This window comes from Scyliorhinus canicula, chromosome 9 (assembly GCF_902713615.1).
Source record: "Scyliorhinus canicula chromosome 9, sScyCan1.1, whole genome shotgun sequence".
NCBI lineage: Eukaryota > Metazoa > Chordata > Chondrichthyes > Carcharhiniformes > Scyliorhinidae > Scyliorhinus > Scyliorhinus canicula.
This window is the reverse complement of record NC_052154.1, coordinates 89,709,625-89,732,668: the sequence shown is the minus strand read 5'-3', so window position 1 is coordinate 89,732,668 and position 23,044 is coordinate 89,709,625. Positions and strand designations below refer to the sequence as shown.

The following is a 23,044-nucleotide window of genomic DNA, read 5'->3' as shown; positions in this document are numbered from 1 at the left end:
TTCCTGGCCTATTAAATAGATATTTTTTAATGATTTAGAGTAGGAATTTCAGTCCAACCTATCCCCAATCACTGAATCTCCAGCATTCCGTCACTGTCCACAACTGGAGAGGGTACCTAAGTGTACAGTGGCAAGGATTTATGCTGCACCTCCGCGTACAAGACCTCTTCCCCAGAAATGGGGTGGATTTGCCAAGCAGCAGATAGTCAGTGAAGACAAATTAAAAGGCACTTAAGGTCTATTGTCAGAGTGTAACTAGAATTTTCCAGTTGACCTCCAGTGGCATCAGGGTCTAGGCCCGCTGACTGGAGGTGAGCTCCCAGTGGCAGACTATGGAGTAAGTGGTTCAGGCAGATTTTGAGGCCCTCCACACCTGCCTGCTTACAAAAGTGGCCAGAGCTTGCCCGGCGCAAGGGATATGTCTCCAGCTAAGTGACCCAGCCACTGATTCAATTTTTAGGTTTTAAAATCTTTAAAGGTTGGAGAGAGAGCACCCCGAGATAGAGGTATGTTCTTTCTCTCTCTCTTAGCTGAACTGGCCAGAGGACAGACTTGTCATCTACTTAAGGACAGCAGACGGGCTCTCGAAGCTGTAGGGTCAATAGGATGCTTTTCAGCAAAGAACCATGATATCAGAAAGTGGAAAAATGTTCATGTGGACAGTTTAAAGAGATGGAGGGAAAAACAGTGACACGACACCAATGTTATTCGGATAAAACTCGGGAGGGTAAAGATTCACTGCAAGCAAAGCCAGGAGAATACCAACTGTGGCTTAATTGGGAGCACACTTCCATCTGAGTGAGAAGGTTGTGAGTTTAACTCCCCACAGAGAACAAAGATCAAGGCTGATGCTCTGGTGCAGCACTAAGGGAGGGTTGCATTGTTGGATGGGCTGTTTTTTGACTGAGACATTAAACCAAGGCCCTCATCTGTGCTCTCAAGTGCACATGGAACTATTTCAAAGAAAAGCAGGGGAGTTATCACTGGTATCTTGGCCAATATTTATCGCACTATCAACATGACAAAACAGATTATCCAGTCACTGTGGGAGTTTTCTGGGTACAAATTGACTGCCACATATCTGACATTACAATGACCATACTTCAGTAGTGCTTAATTCACTGTAAAACAGGGAATCCCAAGATCATGGAAGGCACTAAACAAACTCAAGTTTTTCTTTCCTTCCACATGAAAGCTATTTATAAAAACCAAAGAACATTAAAAAATAGGAGCAGTAGATCATACAGCCCATCGAGCCTGCTCCACTATGCAACACAATCACGGCCAATGTTGGGATTCAACTTGACTTTCCCACCCAATCCCCATATTTCTTGATTCTCTGAGACCAAACGTCTGTCTATCCCAGCTGCAAATATATTCAATGATGGAGCATCCACAAACCTCTGGCTAGAGAATTCAAAAGATTAACAACTCACAATTTCTCATTTCTAGCCTAAATGATCATTGTTTTATTCTGAGACAATGCATATCTGTCACATTTCAAATGTTCGCCTTCAAAGTGTGAAAAGCATACGGTCACTCATTTCTTCATGGTTTTTCTGGCTTTGATAATCAGTACTCTACTCGACCTCCCTATGAAACAAAAACTTGCCTCAATAGTCAGTTGCCAATGCCAATGCACCAATGACTTGAAACGACAGGTAACATTAGACTCAATTCAATCTTAGCGACTGCACTTTTAAACCATTCTTGATACATAAAATCAACTAGTTTGTAATCTGTGCATTTACAATATGTTTTTATGAGCGTGCACTAATATTTAATAATGCTCCCTCTATAGCAAGTCTGCACCTTGATTTACAGCCAGTGTGAATAAGTGTAGTGTATTTATACTGTATTGAGTTCCTGTACATGCAAGGCATCAAGTAACAACACGTATAAACCCACCGAACGAAATATATTGATCTTTTTCATCAACAGACTGACAGAAAGAACTAGAACAATTCTTCCATTATTATGCAGTTTATTTGTGTCACATACCTGCTGTTATGTTCGGCTTTAATTTTGAAAAACAGCTGTTCAATTAAACTTAATGAAACTTGAGACACTGAGTGGGTCTCTTCACATATGCTTGAAAGAAAGCTCGAGGTTACACCTGATGAAAAGTTATTCAGCAAGTCCTTTCCTCCAATGAATTTTAAGTGAATAAATAGACACAAATATAACTACAATAAAAGCAGATAATGCTGTAAACACTCAGTATGTCTGGCAGCAACTGTAGAGGCAGAAATTCTTAATGTTTCAGGTCAGTGACTCTTTGTCAGAAATGTATGAATTGCTAAGCGTTATTCGCATTTTCTGCGGTCATTTCAAATTTTTGGCATCCACAGTATTTTCTTCATAAAAATCAATATGGGAAAGGGCATGAAATGTTCATTGGTCACTTCACAACTAAAACATTGCCAAGGGTAGAAAATGCAAGCCAAACTCTATTCACGGCAGTCAGCAGGATAGTTAACAGAGAAAAAAAGGGGAATACAAACAAAAAAAATCAACATTTCTATCACTGAATGTGCAAAAACAAGGATATTACTGTTGAGATATAGCCTATCATTATTCTCATAATTTGGCCAAATAAGTTGAGGATCAACTTGTAAATCCTTCCAACATATGCGAATGGAAGGCGGTTAAGAGTGAGAGAACTTCCTGATCAGCCATGTGCTAGAAAGAAATTGGAGACTTGGCCATTAGCTCCAGGTATACAATATGCATGTAAAAGTGTAAAACAGGATATCCGGTGGCGGCCATGAGGGAGTATGTCGCACATTTGGTGGCTCCCGCTCGTGACCGACTTTTTGGACCTTTTTCCCCCGACTTTTTTTGGAAATTTGTTGAAGGGCCGGTGGTGGATGAGACTGAGGAGAAATCCCACCCAGTATATGGAGACACGGTACAGAAATGATCGTAAGGGAAGGAGAAATCGAATCGAGCAGACACGTGCAGATTCTGCAGCTAAGGAAAGCATGGCGGATCTGCAGAGTACTGGCTCGGCGGCCCAGTGGACACTGGACCAGCTGGTTGAGTTTGTTCAGGAGGGCTTTGCCAAGCAAAAAAAGGAATGCCTGGGCCCGATCAAGGAGTCGATCACTCGGGTGGAGCAGAGACTGGAGGCCCAAGATCGGGCGGTCCAGAAGATGGAGGAAACAGTGGCTGAGCATGAGGAACACCTAACTGTGCTGGAGGTGCAGGTGGAGCTGATGAAAGAGCAACAGAAAAGGCTGCAAGTCAAGGTAGAGGACCTAGAGAATAGGTCCCGCCGGCTGAACTTGAGGATTGTTGGTCTGCCTGAGGGATGTGAGGGAACTGACACAGGGGCTTATGTGGTGAATATGCTCAAGAAGTTAATGGGCGAGGAGTCGTTTTCTAGACCCCTGGAAGTGGACAGAGCGCACTTGCGAGGTTGCCGCGGGCGAATGAGCCACCGAGGGCGATGGTGGTATGAATGCACAGATTCCTGGATAAGGAGAAGAGTTTGCGTTGGACCAAGCAGACACGGAGCTGTAAGTGGGAGAATAAAATTCTGCGCATCTCCCAAGATCTGGGTGCGGACCTGGCCAAGAGAAGAGCAGGTTTCAACCGAGTGAGATCGACCCTTTTCAAAAGGAAGGTGAAGTTTGGTCTACTTTATCCAGCTCGTTTATGGGTCACCGATGAAGGGGGGCAATTTTACTTTGAGTCGCCGGATGAGGCAATGGACTTTGTGAAAAGCAAAGGTCTAGATAGAGACTGAGGTGACTGATCTTTGCTGTCGGGATTCTGCTAAAATTTAACACTATGTCAGAAATGCCTTTTGTAACTTTTTTTGGGCAATTGCTAAGTTTTGTGAGTTAACTTTATCGTTGTGGGGGAAGGCTGGGTGAATCTTTCATGTTTTTTCTTTGGATGTGTTTGGGTGGAAACGTGCCTTTCGCATAGGTATGTCCAAGCGGGGGGAAGGGAGAGGGAACAATAGGACGTAAGATGTCACCAAGCCAGCTGGGCGGGTTGGCTCATGGAAGCGCAGTGCGAGGTGAGCAGATGTTTTGTTTGTTGAAAGGGGTTGCATTTATTGTGCTGTTAATGGGGGGGGGGGGGGGGAAATTGACAGGGGAGGGGGGTGGTTGCTTGGAGATAGATGGGAGGTTGGGGATGGAGGCTACTTGTGAGCGGGCCAGAGGGAGTGCGGGGCAAAAGCTGGAGGATGGCCTAGGAAGGTGGATGGTTGATCGGCAGGAGGGCAGTGGGTGCAGTGAGAAGCCTCCCGACCAGACTGATCATGTGGAATGTCAGAGGGCTGAATGGGCTGGTTAAGATGGCTCGCGTGTTCGCACATTTGAGGGGATTGAAGGCGGACGTGGTAATGCTACAGGAAACACACCTGAGGGTAATTGATCAGACCAGACTGAGGAAGGGATGAGTCGGGCAGGCATTTCACTTGGGGCTGGACTCAGAGGGGTCGCGATCCTGATTAATAAGCGAATGTCATTTGAGGCGGGGAGAATAGTTGTAGATATGGAGGGTAGATATATCATAGAACAGTACAGCACAGAACAGGCCCTTTGGCCCTCGATGTTGTGCCGAGCAATGATCACCTACTCAAACCCACGTATCCACCCTATACCCGTAACCCAACAACCCCCCCCCCCCCTTAACCTTACTTTTTAAGACACTACGGGCAATTTAGCATGGCCAATCCACCTAACCCACACATCTTTGGACTGTGGGAGGAAACCGGAGCACCCGGAGGAAACCCACGCACACACGGGGAGGATGTGCAGACTCCGCACAGACAGTGACCCAGCCGGGAACCAAACCTGGGACCCTGGAGCTGTGAAGCATTTATGCTAACCACCATGCTACCGTGCTGCCCCATATCATGGTTAGCGGGAAGCTGGATGGGTTGCCAGTGGTGCTTGTGAATGTCGACACACCAAACTGGGATGATGTGGAGTTTGTAAGACGGATGTTAGGGAAGATCCCGGATCTGGATTCACACAAGCTGATCATGAGGGGGACTTCAATAAAGTCATTAACCCAAGGCTGGACCGGTCGAGTTCAAGGACAGGCAGGGTGCCGGAAATGGTGAAGGAACTAAAGGGGTCATGGAGCAGAGGATGGGGCAGACACATGGAGGTTTAGACAACCAAGAGCGAAGGAGTTCTCCGTCTTCTCACATGTGCATAAAGTATACTCCCGGATCGACTTTTTTAGTTTGAACAGGGCTTTACTGGCGGGGGTGGTTGACACCGAGTATTTGCCGATTGCTGTGTCGGACCACGCCCCACATTGGGTGGACATACAGGTGAGCAAGGAGGGTGGTCAGCGCCCGCAATGGAGATTGGATGTGGGGCTGTTAGCGGATGAGGGGATGTGCAGGTGGGTGAGGGAATTCATCCAGAACTACCTTTCTTTACGTTAGTGATGGAAAGGGATAAGTATACCCCGCAGGGCAAGAGTTATAGCTGGGGGAAGGGCAATTATGATGCCATTAGACATGACTTAGGATGTGTAGGTTGGAGAAGTAGGCTGCAAGGGTTGGGCACACTGGATATGTGGAGCTTGTTCAAGGAACAGCTATTGCATGTTCTTGATAAGTACGTACCAGTCAGGCAGGGAGGAAGGGGTCGAGCAAGGGAACCGTGGTTTACCAAAGAAGTGGAATCTCTTGTTAAGAGGAAGAAGGAGGCCTATGTGAAGATGAGGCGTGAAGTTTCAGTTGGGGCGTTTGATAGTTACAAGGAAGCGAGGAAGGATCTAAAGAGAGAGCTGAGACGAGCAAGGAGGGGACATGAGAAGTCTTTGGCAGGTAGGATCAAGGAAAACCCAAAAGCTTTCTGTAGGTATGTCAGGAATAAAAGAATGACTAGGGTAAGAGTAGGGCCAGTCAAGGACAGTGGTGGGAAGTTGTGTGCGGAGGCTGAGGAGATAAGCGAGATACTAAATTAATACTTTTCGTCAGTATTCACTCAAGAAAAAGATAATATTGTGGAGGAGAATGCTGAGACCCAAGCTATTAGAATAGATGGCATTGAGGTGCGTAGGGAAGAAGTGTTGGCAATTCTGGACAAGGTGAAAATAGATAAGTCCCTGGGGCCTGATGGGATTTATCCTAGGATTCTCTGGGAAGCCAGGGAAGAGATTGCTGAGCCTTTGGCTTTGATTTTTAGGTCATCATTGGCTACAGGAATAGTGCCAGAGGACTGGAGGATAGCAAATGTGGTCCCTTTGTTTAAGAAGGGGAGTAGAGATAACCCCGGTAACTATAGGCCGGTGAGCCTAACGTCTGTGATGGGTAAAGTCTTGGAGAGGATTATAAAAGATACGATTTATAATCATCTAGATAGGAATAATATGATTAGGGATAGTCAGCATGGTTTTGTGAAGGGTAGGTCATGCCTCACAAACCTTATCGAGTTCTTTGAGAAGGTGACTGAACAGGTAGACGAGGGTAGAGCAGTTGATGTGGTGTATATGGATTTCAGTAAAGTGTTTGATAAGGTTCCCCACGGTCGGCTATTGCAGAAAATACGGAGGCTGGGGATTGAGGGTGATTTAGAGATGTGGATCAGAAATTGGCTAGTTGACAGAAGACAGAGAGTGGTAGTTGATGGGAAATGTTCAGAATGGAGTTCAGTTACGAGTGGCGTACCACAAGGATCTGTTCTGGGGCCGTTGCTGTTTGTCATTTTTATAAATGACCTAGAGGAGGGCGCAGAAGGATGGGTGAGTAAATTTGCAGACGACACTAAAGTCGGTGGAGTTGTAGACAGTGCGGAAGGATGTTGCAGGTTACAGAGGGACATAGATAAGCTGCAGAGCTGGGCTGAGAGGTGGCAAATGGAGTTTAATGTGGAGAAGTGTGAGGTGATTCACTTTGGAAAGAATAACAGGAATGCGGAATATTTGGCTAATGGTAAAATTCTTGGTAGTGTGGATGAGCAGAGGGATCTTGGTGTCCATGTACATAGATCCCTGAAAGTTACCACCCAGGTTGATAGGGTTGTGAAGAAGGCCTATGGTGTGTTGGCCTTTATTGGTAGAGGGATTGAGTTCCGGAGCCATGAGGTCATGTTGCAGTTGTACAAAACTCTAGTACGGCCGCATTTGGAGTATTGCGTACAGTTCTGGTCGCCTCATTATAGGAAGGACGTGGAAGCTTTGGAACGGGTGCAGAGGAGATTTACCAGGATGTTGCCTGGTATGGAGGGAAAATATTATGAGGAAAGGCTGATGGACTTGAGGTTGTTTTCGTTAGAGAGAAGAAGGTTAAGAGGTGACTTAATAGAGGCATACAAAATGATCAGAGGGTTAGATAGGGTGGACAGCGAGAGCCTTCTCCCGCGGATGGAGGTGGCTAGCACGAGGGGACATAGCCTTAAATTGAGGGGTAATAGATATAGGACAGAGGTCAGAGGTGGGTTTTTTACGCAAAGAGTGGTGAGGCCGTGGAATGCCCTACCTGCAACAGTAGTGAACTCGCCAACATTGAGGGTATTTAAAAGTTTATTGGGTAAGCATATTGATGATAAGGGCATAGTGTAGGTTAGATGGCCTTTAGTTTTTTTTCCATGTCGGTGCAACATCGAGGGCCGAAGGGCCTGTACTGCGCTGTATCGTTCTATGTTCTATGTTCAATGTTCTACCTGCAATGGTTTTGGACGCACTGAAGGCAGTGGTCAGAGGCGAGCTGATTTCGATTTAGGCCCATAGGGAGAAGGAAGAGATAGCAGAGGCGGATAGGTTAGCCGGGGAAATACTTCAGGTAGACAGGAGGTATGCGGAGGCCCTGCAGGTAGGATTACTGAAGGAACGACGGAGGCTGCAGGTGGAATTTGGCTTGCTCTCTACGGGGAAGGCGGTGGAGCAGTTGAGGAAGGCGAGGGGGGCAATATATGAGTATGGAGAGAAGGCTAGCAGAATGCTGGCACACCAGCTCAGGAAAAGGGAGGCAGCAAGGGAGATAGGGAGAGTGAAGGACCGAGGAGCAAACACACTCTTAGACCCAGCAGCGGTTAATGGGGTGTTTAAGGAGTTCCACAGCAGGCAATGCAAGTCGGAACCCCCAGCGGGAGGAGAAGGAATGAGGCAATCTCTGGGAGGGCTGGAGTTCCCGAAGGTGGACGAAAGGTTGGTAGAAGGGCTGGGAGCCCCGATATGGATTGAACAAATAGCAGATGGACTGGAGGCTACGCAGTCAGGCAAAGACCCGGGACCAGATGGTTATCAGTGGAGTTTTATAAAAAGTTCTCGGAGATGCTGGGCCCACTGTTGGTGAGGACATTTAACGAGCAAGAGCATGGTGTTCTTTCCCTGACAATGTCACAGGCCTCGATCTCACTGATCCTTAAGCGGGAGAAGGACCCTGAGCTATGGGGGTCTTACAAGCCGATCTCCCTGTTGAGTGCTGATGCCAAACTGTTGGCGGAAATCTTGTCCTCAAGGATAGAAGGGTGATAAAGGAAGACCAGACCGGGTTCGTTAAGGGTAGGTAGCTAACGGCCAATGTAAGAAGGCTCTTGAATGTAATCATGATGCCCCAAGAGGGAAAGGAGGTGGAGGTCGTGGTTGCAATGGACGCGGAAAAGGCCTTTGACCAGGTGGAATGGAACTATCTGTGGGAGGTGTCGGGGCGGTTCGGGTTTAGTCAGGATTTCACCAACTGGGTCAGGCTGCTGAAAATGAAAAATAAAATGAAAATTGCTTTTTGTCACGAGTAGGCTTCAATTAAGTTACTGTGAAAAGTCCCTAGTCGCCACATTCCGGCGCCTGTCCGGGGAGGCTGGTACGGGAATCGAACCGTGCTGCTGGCCTGCTTGGTCTGCTTTAAAAGCCAGCGATTTAGCTCAGTGAGCTAAACCAGCCCCTAGAGCTGTACCAGTCACCAGAGGCGAATGTTCAAAAGAATCGGCTATTTTAGACTGTATCGGGGGAATAGGCAGGGATGTCCCTTCTCTCCATGGCTGTTCGCTCTGGCCATTGAGCCACAGGTTATGGTGTTAAGAGCTTCCAGGGGCTGAAAGGGGCTGGTCCAGGGTGGGGTGGAACACAGGGGCCGGGATTCTCCCCTACCCGGCGGGGCGGGGGGTCCCGGCGTGATGGAGTGGCGTGAACCACTCCGGCGTCGGGCCGCCCCAAAGGTGCGGAAGACTCCGCACCTTTAGGGGCCAGACCCTCACCTTGAGGGGCTAGGCCCGCGCCGGAGTGGTTGGCGCTCCACCGGCTGGCGTGGACGGCCTTTGGCGCCACACCAGTTGGGGCTGAAGGGACATTACCGGCTGGCGTAGGTCCGCATATGCGCCGGAGCGTCAGCGGCTGCTGACGTCATCCCCACGCATGCGCAGGGGAGGGGGTCACTTCCGCCTCCACCATGGTGAAGACCATGGCGAAGGCGGAAGGAAAAGAGTGCCCCCACGGTACAGGCCCGCCCGCCGATCGGTGGGCCCCAATCGCGGGCCAGGCCACCGTGGGGGAACCCCCCAGGGCCAGATCGCCCCACGCCTCCCCCAGGACCCCGGAGCCCGCCCGCACCACCTGCTCCCACCGGTAAGGTAGGTGGTTTGATTCATGCCGGCGGAAGTGGGTTGACAGTGGCAGGACTTCGGCCCATCGCGGGCCGCAGAATCGTCGGGGGGGCCCACCGACCGGCATGGCGCAATTCCAGCCCCCACCGAATCTCTGGTGGCGGAGACTTCGGGAGACGGCGGGGGCGGGATTGACGCCGGCCCCTGGCGATTCTCCGACCCAGCCGGGGGGGGGGGGGGGGGGGGGGGGGGGGATCCCGGGGGGGGGGGAGATCCCGCCAGGGTCTCTTTATACACCGACGACCTGCTCCTGTATGTTTCCGATCCGTTAGAAGGGATGGGAGAGTTCATGAAGATTTTAGGGGAATTTGGCCATTTTTCAAGGTACAAATTGAACATGGGGAAAAGCGAGATGTTTGCGATCAGGCAAAGGGGCAGGAGAGGAGATTGTGGGTGCTGCCGTACAGAGTGATGGGAGGTCGTTTCTGTTATTTAGGGACCAGGTGGCACAAGACTGGGGGCTGTTACATAAACTAAACTTCCAAAGGTGGGATATGCTCCCGTTATCACTGGAGGGGAGGGTACAGACAGTGAAAATGACGGTCCTCCCAAGATTCCTCTTTGTTTTTCAGTGCCTCCCCATCTTTATCCCAAAGGCCTTTTTCAAACGGGTAAATAAGATGATCTCCGGGTTTGTGTGGGCGGTAAAACCCCGCGAGGGAAGGTGATGCTGAAGCGTGGTCGGAGGGAGGGTGGGCTGGCACTGCCAAACTTTAGCAACTATTACTGGGCGGCATGATTCGGAAGTGGGTAGTGGGGGAAGGGTCGATGTGGGAGCGAGTGGAGGCAGCATCTTGTAAGGATACGAGTTTAAGGGCACTGATCACGGCACCTCTGCCGTTCTTGCCGCCCCGGTACTCCACAAGCCCAGTGATCGTGGCAGCCCTGAGAGTCTGGAGGCAGTGGAGGAAACATGTGAGAGCGGAGGCAGCATCAGTTTGGGCTCCAATCTGTAGCAACCATTGGTTTGCCCCAGAGAGAGATGAGATGGAGGGTTTTGGGGATGGCAGAGAGCAAGGATCGGGGAGATGGGAGATTTGTTTATAGATGGGAGCTTCTCCGGTTTGAGGGAGTTAGAGGAGTACTTTGAGTTGACGGGAGGGAATGGGTTTAAATATCTGCAGATTAGGGCCTTTTTGCGAAGGCAGGTTCCAACCTTCCCGCTCCTACCGCCACGAGGGATGCAAGATAGGGTAATTTCTAGAGTATGGGTGGGAGAGGGCAAGGTCTCAGATATCTATAAAGAACCCATGGAGTCAGAGGAAACGCAGACAGAGGAGCTAAAGCACAAATGGGAGGAGGAGTTAGGAGGAGAGATAGAAGCAGGTCTCTGGGTGAATGTGTTAAGCAGCGTCAACACGTCCATATCAGGCTCAGCCTGATACAATTTAAGGTTATTCACCGGGCTCACATGACGGTGGCCCGGATGAGCAAGTTCTTTGGGATAGAAAACAGGTGTGCAAGGTGGGCCAGTGAACCATGTCCGCATGTTTTGGGCATGTTCGAAGCTTAAGAGATTCTGGAAGGGGTTTGCAGACGTCATGTCCACGGTGTTAAAAACAAGGGTGGCACCGAGTCCAGAGATGGCGATTTTCGGAGTGTCTGAAGACCCGGGAGTCCAGGGGGCGAGAGAGGCCGATGTCTTGCCCTTTGCCTCCCTGGTAACCCGGAGACGGAAACTGTTAGCATGGAGGGACTCGAAGCTCCTAAAAACAGAGACCTGTGTCAATGGCATGGCTAGCTTTCTCAGTCTTGAGAAAATCAAGTTCGCCCTAAGAGGGTCAATGCTCAGGTTCGTCCAGAGCCATTTGTCGACTTCTTTAGAGAAAGTTAACTGTCAGCAGAGGAGAGAGAGAGAGAGAGAGAGAGAGAGAGAGAGAGAGAGAGGGGGGGGGGGGGGGGGGGGGGGGGGGTGTAGTTTAGTCCAGTTTACATTTCTAGGAAGGTGGGACCAGTGAGCGAGGTAGAGGGTCTTTGTACCATGTTTATAGTTGTCTATATATGATTTACTGTTACTGTCATAAAATCACAAATGCCTGAATAAAATATTTTACAAAAAAAAAGTGTCAAACAGGAAAGCAGCAACTCAGACTCTCTACCCCCCCCCCCCCCCCCCCCCCCCCGGCGATGCACTCACTTCAACTTCTTTGTGATGACTGCCCGCCAGGTGCATGCTTTGGAAGATTGGTTATAATTCACCCAGTCGGCTCTCACACCAACGAGAAAAGACTTTCCTCTGAGGAGGGCCGGGTCTGGGTGGGGGATGATTCAGGCATTGACGCCTGATAATCAGATGCATATATATGGAAATTATATTCCCAAGCATCAGCAGGGGTGGGGGGAACAATCATGTCACACCTTTACACCAGCGAATAACGTGATTTGGACATTTTGTGAGATTTTCCGCTCTGTCACTGATCCCACTCAACGAAATCAGGAGTGGCAAGATCTATGCTTTCAGACTACAGTGTGGATGGGGCAGCAAGTTTCAAACTGACAGTGGAAGATTAAGTAAGTACGTTAGACTGTGGCAAATGGAATTCAAAGTGAGGTCCTTCATCGCGGATCTCAGAACAATAGATCAGAGCATTTATGTATATCGTGATAAGCTAAAATGTGGCGATGACCTGAGAGTTTTTTTAATGTTTATTCTTTCTTTGATAGAGGGGGGAATCACTGACAAAGACAGTATTTGTTGCCTACCCTGATTGCCTGTGAACTGAGTGCTCAATGGACCAGTTCAGACTGCAGTTAAGAGATAAGTCCATTGCTGTGGATCTGGAGTCACATGTAGGCCAGACCAGGTAAGGACAGAAGATTTCCCTCCCTAAAGGAAAGTGGTGAACCAGATGGGTTTTTACATCAGTCAATGTCATGATCACCGATACCTAGACGAGCATTCCAGATTTATTTCACCAGCTGACATGGTGGGTGTCGGAGTCTCGGACAGAAATCACAAAACGCCAGTGTGCACAGAGGAAAAGCAATTAATAGGTTGACTGCCTTTTATCTCTATAAGGGGGAATACAAAAGGTTTGATGTTGTCCTAAAGCTGCAAATAGTCCTGGGTCGACCAGGTCAGTATTCGGTTCCATGCATTGTACTCAGAAAGGACATATTGGGCATGATCGAACGGCCATGCTGCGCCCGAAAAGCAACTCATCGCAGCACAGTGTGGCAGGTAGAAACCAGGGGGCCCTTGCGAGACGTTGCGATATGAATCCCTCCCATTGTGGGTAGGATAATGTTTCTGCAAATTTGCATATTAAAGCGAGACAGCTAGTCTCACATTAATGTGCAGGTTTCCGAGGTACCAGAGGCATTTGGACCTATCCCCTTTGCATCGGATGAGTGCTGTTTAGTACTGGTCTCCACAAACAGGGCCCAAACAGAATGGCAGTCGTGTGGGTCTCCCAGGGGATCAGAGGCCCTGAGGTCCATGTCCTTTGGGAAGACCCTAGCAGTGAGTCCTGGATGCCAGCTTGGCACGGTCAGGATGTCCAGGTGACACTGCCAGCTGGCAGGGGTACTGATATGGTGTCAGGTTGGCACTGCCAAGGAGCCAAGCTGGCATTTTTTGCATGGTGCCGATCAGGCTGTGGATGCCCTGCGCAGGTGTTGCGCCCCCCCCCCTGCCCCCATGGACCCCCTCATAGAGCATTTGGGGGAGGGGGTCAGGGATTGTTTGGGGGCTCTAGAGGTCGGGACGCCATTTAAAAGTGGCATCCTGATCTCTCGCTACACAGAAGAGTTCCGGAGAGTGGATCTCCTCAGTGCACAATACGGGGCTATGTGCGGCTTTCGCCGAGCATTCCCCGCCGAGGCCCTCGATCTCACCTGGGTGTCATTCATAGAACATAGAATATTACAGCGCAGTACGGGCCCTTCGGCCCTCGATGTTGCGCCGACCTGTGAAACCATCTGAAGCCTATCTGACCTACACTATTCCATTTTCATCCATATGTCTATCCAGTGACCACTTAAATGCCCTTAAAGTTGGCGAGTCTACTACTGTTGCAGGCAGGGCGTTCCACACCCCTACTACTCTCTGAGTAAAGAAACTGCCTCTGACATCTGTCCTATATCTACCACCCCTCAATTTAAAGCTATGTCCCCTCGTGTTGGTCATCACCATCCAAGGAAAAAGACTCTCACTGTCCACCCTATCTAACCCTCTGACTATCTTATATGTCTCTATTAAGTCACCTCTCAGCCTTCTCCTCTCTAACGAAAACAACCTCAAGTCCCTGAGCCTTTCCTCGTAAGACCTTCCCTCCATACCAGGCAACATCCTAGTAAATCTCCTCTGAACCCTTTCCAAAGCTTCCACATCCTTCCTATAACGTGGTGACCAGAACTGCACGCAGTACTCCAGGAGCGGCCGCACCAGAGTTATGTACAGCTGCAGCATGACCTCGTGGCTCCGAAACTTAATCCCCCTCCTGATAAAGGCTAGCACACCATATGCCTTCTTAACAGCCCTATTAACCTGGCTGGCAACTTTCAGGGATGTGTGTACCTGGATGCCAAGATCTCTCTGTTCATCTACACTACCAAGAATCTTGCCATTAGCCCAGTACCCTGCATTCTTGTTACTCCTTCCAAAGTGAACCACCTCACACTTTTCCGCATTAAACTCCATCTGCCACCTCTCAGCCCAGCTCTGCAACTTATCTATGTCCCTCTGTATCCTATAACATCCTTCAGCACTATCCACAACTCCACCGACCTTCATGTCATCTGCAAATTTACTAACCCATCCTTCTACACCCTCTTCCAGGTCATTTATAAAATGACAAACGGCAGTGGCCCCAAAACAGATCCTTGCGGTACACCACTAGTAACTGAACTCCAGGATGAACATTTGCCATCAACCACCACCCTCTGTCTTCTTTCAGCTAGCCAATTACTGATCCAAACCGCTTATCACCTTCAATCCCATACTTCCTTATTTTCTGCAATAGCCTACCGTGGGGAACCTTATCAAACGCCTTACCGAAATCCATATACTCCACATCAACTGCTTTACCCTCATCCACCTGTTGGTCACCTTCTCAAAAAACTCAATAAGGTTTGTGATGCATGAGCTACCCTTCACAAAACCGTGTTGACTATCGCTAATCAACTTGTTCTTTTCAAGGTGATTATGAACCCTATCTCTTATAACCTTTTCCAACATTTTACCCACAACCGAAGTAAGGCTCACAGGTCTATAATTACCAGGATTGTCTCTACTCATCATAGCATTTATAGTGCAGAAAGAGGCCATTCGGCCCATCGGGTCTGCAGCAGCTCTTGGAAAGAACACCCTACCCAAGCCCACACCTCCACCCTATCCCCATAATCCAGTAACCCAACCCAACACTAAGGGCAATTGTGGACACTAAGGGCAATTTTGGACACCAAGGGCAAATTAGCATGGCCAATCCACCTAACCTGCACATCTTTGGACTGTGGGAGGAAACCGGAGCACCCGTAGAAACCCACGCACACATAGGGAGAACGTGTAGACTCCGCACAGACAGTGACCCAAGCCGGGAATCGAACCTGGGACGCTGGAGCTGTGAAGGAATTGTGCGAACCACGATGCTACCGTGCTGCCCATTTTGTACCATTTTGTAGCATTGTGTTTCTCGGCGCTGCAAGCACCTGGAAACACGCTAAATGCACTCGCTATAGGACTTTGTTCCCATTTAGTTAAATCCCACGCATTGTCCTTGGAGGGGGTGAAGCACAAATTCATCAGACTGATACTGGAGCTAAAAGAGCTAAGTAATGAAAAATTTCAGAGATTACCCTTGTATTCCCTTGATTATAGAAGATAAAGATTAGACAGGAATCAATAGAGTAAATCCATGTGGTTTCCTCTTAGAATTAGAGCAAGGATGTTCAGGAGTGAAGTCAGAAAGCATTTCTTCACCCAAAAGCCTGTGGAAATCTGAAACTGTTTCCCGCAACATCCAAAAAGCCATTGAGATTAGGTCAATTGAAATTTAAAAAATTAACATTGATACATTTACAGGGCAAGAGGATTAAGGTTTACGGAACTAAGGTGGGTAGATGAAGTTAAATTAAAGGTTAATCATGACTATTGAATGACAGATTTGATTTGAGGTGCAGAATGACCTACTCTTCCTGTTCCTATGTATATTATTCAATTCTCACAGTTACGTCCCACCGGTGAAATATTCACGTCTTAGCAGCACCAGAACCATTCGGGTTCATTTTGATAGTCTGATGTATATAATAGGGGCTTTAGAAAATAACTCTTTGCCCAGAGAATGGTGAGAATGTGGAGCTATATATCGCAAGGAGTTGAGGCAAATAACATCAAGATGAAGAAGGGAACTTGTGTGTAGATGTAGAGGGTGCGGGTTGGGTTTTAAATGAATATCTTGTCTCCGTGTTTACAAAGGAAATGGATGCTGCAAATTTAGTAGCCCAGGAGAAGCACCTTGAGATACTGGATGAGATAATGATAACGAGGGAGGAAGTACTCGAAGGGTTGAAAGTTGATAAGTCGCCAGGGCCAGTTGACTGTTTCTAAGGCTACTGAAGGAGGTCAGGAAAGAGATAGGAGATGTTCTGAGGATGATTTTCCAATCCTCACTAGATACAGGGGAGGTACCAGAGGACTGGAGAAATGCAAACATGGTTCTATTGTTAAAAAGGGATCAAAGGAAATGCCAAACAATTGTAGGCTAGTTAGTCTTATGTTGGTGGTGGGCAAATTAGTCGAATCAATCTTGAGTGATAGGATCAGCTGTCACATGGAAAGGCATGGACTAGTCAGAGATAGTCAGCATAGATTTGTTAAAGGAAAGTTTTGCCTCACAAATTTGATTGAATTCATTCAGGAAGTAACAAGAAGGGTTGATGAAGGTAATGCAGTGGATGTTGTGCACATGGATTTTAGCAAGGTAATTGAGAAAGTCCCACATGGCAGATTGGTCAAAAAAGTAAAAGCCTGTGAGGTATTGGGCAATGTGGCAAACTGGATAAAAAAAACCTGGCTTAGTAACAGGAAACAACGGGTAATTGTTGATGGCTACTGTTGTAAATGATAAGTTGTTTCAAGTGGTGTTCGGCAGACTCAGTGTTGGGCCTTACTTTTTGTGTTATATATTAACGATTTGACGTGCACTTGGGGGCACGATTGGGAAATTTGCAGATGACGCAAACAGTGTAGAGGATAGCTAAAATCTCCAAAATGATATAGACGGGCAATAAAGTGACAGATAGAATTTAACACCGAGAAGTGTGAGGTCATGCACTTAGGGAAGTCAAACAGGTATAGGGTGTACACAATAAATGGGAATACATTATGAGTAGTAGATGATAATAATCACCTTTATTAGTGTCACAAGTAGGCTTACATTAACACTGTATTAAAGTGGCTGTGAAATTCCGGTGCCTGTTCGAGTACACTGAAGGAGAATTCAGAATGCCCAATTCACCTAACAAGCACGTCTTTCAGGACTTGTGGGAGGAAACCGGAGCGCCTGGAGGAAACCCATGCAGACACGGGGAGAACGTGCAGGCTCCGCACAGATTGTGACCCAGGGAATCGAACCTGGATCCCTGGTGCTGTGAAGCAACAAGGCTAACCACTGTGCTACTAGATGAAGTGATAAATCTTAGCATACAAGTACGCAGGTCTCTAAAAGTAGCAGTTCAAGTAGACAAGATTGTACAGCAAATGGAATGCTCTCCTTTATTGGCGAAGGTATAGAATATAAAAGTAAGGATATAATGTTGGAATTGTATAAAGCACTGGCTATCTTAAACTGCATTATTCTAAACAAATTCTAAGTGTGGTCTGATCAATGAATTAAACACAAACATAATCAAATGTTCTGGAGAAATATCCCAGTGCTTTATTAGCTGTGGTGTTTCACTGTTATTCTATAATGTGATATTCCTGGATTGCTCTTCATGTGAGCAACAAAATCACTGCGCCACGTTGAACACTTTTAAGTTCAATTTTCCCTTTGCGCTACTTTAAGCAAAAACATTTGTATATGTTTCCATCCGCACCATTTTAACAAATGCTTAGCATAGGGTAAAAAGGGATTTATTCAAACATGTTCACTGGTGTTCCCAAATTTCCACCCAGTGGAAATTATATCCAATCGAAGGACAATGAGAGCAAGAGAACAAATAACTCAGCAAGTTTTAGTTAAAATATTCAGCTGCTCAGAACTGTAATTCACACACATTTAAAATTATGCCTCTTTAAAAAAAAAATCATGTTAGACAAGTCATCATTAGCAGCCACACATGTTAATTAGAATTCTTTCAAGAAGCACATCTAGTGCCCAAGGTTTGGGAGCAATGAAAATGATTTGGTTGTAGTAATTAGTATAAAGTAGAGTTTAGATCGACATTACAGCTTATGTTTCTCATGCCAACATAATTAATAAGTATGTGAAATTATTCTGGCACCTGTAAAATAGCTATCCTCTGATACCAGCGTCTCTCTTTCAGTCTTTCCTACTAACTCATCTACTTCAGCATTTGTGACAGTAAGTAGCAGATACCCTTCACAAACCATTTAACAGAGGTGTCAGTTGTGGTTCAGTGGGCAGCACACTTGCCTGTGCATTCAACCAACACTCCAGAGACTCGAACACATAAGCTAGACTAAAACTCAGAACACCACTGCTGCAGTTTGACACTATTGGAGATCGTGGGTGGGATTTTTCTGACATTTCCAACTGGCGGGATTTTACGGTCCTGCCGAAGACACTCCCCCACGATGGGTTTTCCTTCGGCGGGATGGGTGAACTGTGTAAAACACTGTAGGTGTTGGCGGGATTGGAAGATCCCACCAGCAGCCAATGACGAGCCTTCTGAAAACATGCCACGGGGGCCAGGAAATCCTGTCCATTGCCTTTCACGCAAGACATTAAACTGAAGCCCCAATCTGTCCTCTCAGATGCATGTGAAAGATTCCATGGCATTATTTCAAAGAGCAGGATAGCTACCACAATGTCCCGACCAATATTTAGCCCTCCTCATTAAAACAGGTGATATGATCATTATTACAATGCAGTTTGTGGGGTCTTACTGTAGGAAATTAGCTGTAGTGTTTCCAACGTTACACCACTGGCTTCATTCAAAAAGTGTGCTTCATGAGCACAAAGTGCTTTGGGACATCTTGAGGCTGCAAAAGACCCTGAGCGCGATCTAATGGAGAAGGTTCTAAGTGTTATTTGTGGTGGCATTTTCTGGGGGTTTCGCACTGCTTTCTAACCACACTTAGCAGTGCAATCTAACGGAAACGTTTCTAAGTGTGGCAGCATGCAGGAACTGCCGTGAGCTTCCCGACGCTCAATCCGGCGAGGTCGTCACCGGTATCAAACATTGATTGGTCCACGTAAGGAGGCCCCAAATGCTAAACGGCGCAAATGATGGTCCCACCAGCTGATTCGCCGGGACCCGAACTGCCAGCTCCCCGTTTGCAAAAGGGAGTAGCACTTAAACTGATCCCGTAGAGCAAGCACACCACTGAGAAGACCAGCCCCACAATTCGGGGACACCGACCTGGACAGAATATAGAACGCGGTAGAGTCCAGACGGGCTGCCCTGTTCACCCGAGGAGCTCGGACGGTCAGCCAGAGGGCAGCCAATGTCGCCTGGGAGGAATTGGCAGCGGCCGTCAGCTCAGTGAGCATCACCAGGAGGAACAGCACCCAGTGCTGCAAACAATCTCCCAGGGCCACACGCGAGTTGCCACCAACCCATCACTGGCCCGGCCCTGCCCCCCACCCCCACCCCCCAACCCCATTCGTCTGGCACTGTCCCTGCCCAACACCATACCATTCCTCAACCCACCCATGTCCAGGAGTGCAGCTCATACCTGCCTCTTCCCCCCCCCCCACCACCCAGATGCCCCCATCACCCACTCCACAATGAATGAAGCGTGCAACTCGCGATATCTCTCTGTGTCCCCGCAGGAGAAGTTGGCCCATAATATGGGAGAGGGGAGAGGGCCCAGATGGACAGCAGGATGCCAAACAGTCCTCACCCATTTTGAGGAAAGTCCCTGGAGGTTATGGTGCCGGCCGAGGACAGATTGGTGATTGAAATAGAGCTTGGCGTATGGCACAGGACATGAGGATCCACCGTCCCCCACCGAGGTGACCTGTCACATGTGAGTTGTTAAAACTATGCAGAATGACCCGTCCCTCTCACTGACCGCATGTCCATTCCCCCGCAGTATTCTCCATCTGATGGTGCTTCCCAAGAGAACATCTTGGAGGGGAGCGCCAAGGAGACCACCATATTTGCTTCACAGCAGTCACCCCACTCTCCACCAGCACAGAGACACACACCTCAGTGGGTAAAAGTAGTGGACAAGCTTCCGGAGCACATTCTGCTGAGCACCACACAGTTGCTGATGCACATGAGGTGAAGCCAGGAACAGAGGTCTGCTGGATCCCAGGACACAGCTGGGTCTCAGTCAGATACTGAGCCTCCAGACCAGGTTTCCCCAGAGCTGCTGCAGTCAATAGGGGTACAACAGTTCAGGAGGTCTATACCCAATTGGAGGAGACCCAGAGGCTATGGGAGCAGGAGATGGTGCCAGCAATGGGTGACACCGAGGCCAACATGGCTAGAATGACAGTGGAGAGCCTGGAGCACGACATCAGCAGCGTGAGTGGAGCTGTCCAAGGCATGCTCAGTCAGTGACAGCCATGGCTAAGGGCTTTGGCAGCATATCCAAGAAGCTAGGGGAACCTGTCTCAGTCCAAGGTGGACCTTTCTGAGGTGCTGCAGAGAACGTCCCAGTCTCAGGTGGGCATTGATGAGGCACTAGAGCATGTCCTGGTTGCTTGGCGACAGGTCGCATTCTCAGGTGGACGTTGCTGGAGCAGTCCAGAGCATGTTCCAGTCATTTGAGGAAGATCGCTGAGGTCATCGACACCATGGTGCATACCTTGGTGAGCCGTTAGGGCTGACAGAGCCAAATGGCGCAGGGGCAGCCGTAGGACACCTAGGGCTCAATAGGCACTGATTGGGAGCCACCCTACAGGGTGGCAACACCAGCCACCAGCTCCCCCGAGTTCATCGCCCCACCGATAATGGCACTTCTTAGAGTCAGCCTCCAGAACAGGGTGGCACGGAGAGGCATGTGCTGCTGGCAACTGGGTCCGCCAACCCATGGGTCCCTAGAGGATGCCCCCCAGGACATGGAATGAGGTAAACAGTAAGCTGCCTCCACCTCTGATGTACATCCTGGGCACACACCAGTGGCAGCGGTGGAGCATGGAAGGCCAAGCATGTCGAGGATCTCTGAGAGGGCACGGGGGAGGGAGTGGTCATATGTACAGCATTAGAACATGTTGCATCCGAGAAATATGCATCTGGAGATCGGTCCACATTCCTCAATGCAGGTCGACCTCCAAGCCCCTGCCCAAAGTGCCCCAGGCATGGTAGTCCTGGATTTCCCTCCGCCACCTCTCCTCCTCCCCCCCCCGGCAGATCACGTGCAGGTGATGGGTGTGAGCACACACTCAGCAGTCAAGCAGGAGTCAGACTATGGCATAGATTGAGGAGCACCAGCGCTCATCTCACAGTGGGTTATCATCACCCCCCCTGTCTTTGACAATGACCCGCTGACAGTGCCGACACAGGCTCATCACCCTGGAGTGGTGTAACGCAGACTCCGGAAGGACGGAACGGGGTGGCTGGGAGAGAGGGGGGGGGGGGGGCAGAGGTGAGGGGAGAGGGGATGAGATGACCTCCCTGGTGCTCCAAGCTTGCCAGACCCTTGCCGTTGTCGTCTGCCCTACATGTCCTCCCCGGGTTCGTCCTCCAGCCCATGTTGGTCTGATGTCTCCTTGTTCTCTTCCTCCTCGATGGCCGCATGCTGCTGTGTCAGGCTGTGGAGAGCGCAGCAGACCCACCTGGGGATTAATGCAGTGCACCACCAGAGTGGAAGAGGCTTCGGAACTGCATTTTGGGAAGTCCGGTGAACCATTCAATGACAGCTCTGGTGGCAGCATGGGCCTCGTAGTATCAGGTCTCTGCATCGGTCACCGGCCTCCATGCTGCGTCTTTAACCAGGTCCTCAGCGGGTACTCCTAATCCCCCAAGAGCCAACCGCCCATCCTGGAAGAGGCCGAGGATCTCTGACTGCCCCAGGATATAGCTGTAATGCTCACTCCCAGGGAAGCGCACGCACACGTGCATGATCTTCCTGTGATGGTCGCACACAAGTTGGATTTTCAGGGAGTGCAATCCCTTCGTGTTGATGAAGGGTACTCCTTGACTCCCCGGTGGGCGCAAGTTGACATGAGTCCCATCTGTTACCCCTGGCTTGGGGCATCCTGGCGATGGAAGAGAATCCTGCTGCCTGGCCATCCTGTTGGATTTTGTCCAGGTCAAAGTTTATTTGGCAACTTCAATTTCTGCCTGTCCTTTCCACTGAACACTCCCAGGACAGAGCCCCGTCCGTGGTAATATGGTGCAGGTCACTTTAGCCCCGACCAACCGTGATGGCCACTGACTGTATAGCTGAAGGCTATCGTGAATAGGGAATTGCCAATACTAATATATACTAATATACAATAATGTGAGCTTCCCTTGAGACGTGCCATGTCGCAGACGAGTGTTACTGTCAAACATCCCAATCAGACTGAGATCAGGACACTTTGCCTGAACACTGGAGTTTCAACACAACGGAGGCAGCACCCAACAATCGAACCCCTTGTCCTTGCAGACTTGGCACCACGTGAAGGGGGAGGATACCATTCCCGGTGACCATCAAGGTCACCGCAGCCCTTAACCTTTACACCTCGGGCTTCATTCCAGGGTTCGAGCTGGGTGTGGCATATCCCAACAAAGCGCACAAGGACGGCACAGTGGTTAGCACTGCTGCCTCACAGTGCCAGGGACCCGGATTCAATTCCGGCCTTGGGTGACTGTCTGTGTGGAGTTTGCATGTTCTTCTCATTGCTGCATGGGTTTCCTCCAGGGCTCCGGTTTCCTCCCACAGTCCAAAGGTGTGCAGGTTAGATAGATTAACCATGCTACATTTTCCCCTTACGTTAGGTGGGGTTGAGGGGTGGGATGTTCTGAGGGTCGTTGCAAACTCAATGGGCTAATTGGCCTCCTTCTGCACTGTAGGGATTCCATGATTCTAAGTGCATCCGGAAGTCACGGATGCCCTGTTGGCCAGATCAGCTGAGTATATAAATTTTGACCTGGACCATGCCCATCAAGATGCCCGAGCAACAGGATTTTTCCACGATGACTTAGATGACTAGGGGTCATAGATGACATGCATGTCACCTTGCAAGCAGCGGGCGGTGTGGAAACACCATTTATTAACAGGAAGGGGTTCCACTCCCTGAATATTCAACTTGTGTGTACCACCACCTCAAGATCATGCACATTTGTGCACGCTTTTGCTTTTTAGGGCACTGGTGGCGTCCTCCTGGTTAAACTCCCTGCGT

At 49.0% G+C, this 23,044-nt stretch overlaps 1 protein-coding gene across 1 annotated transcript in view; it reads right to left on the bottom strand.

Annotated features, from left to right (window-relative positions):
- Positions 1 to 23,044, bottom strand: part of hydin (HYDIN axonemal central pair apparatus protein) — a 1,231,368-nt gene that overhangs the window by 900,032 nt on the left and 308,292 nt on the right. The window lies entirely within an intron of this gene.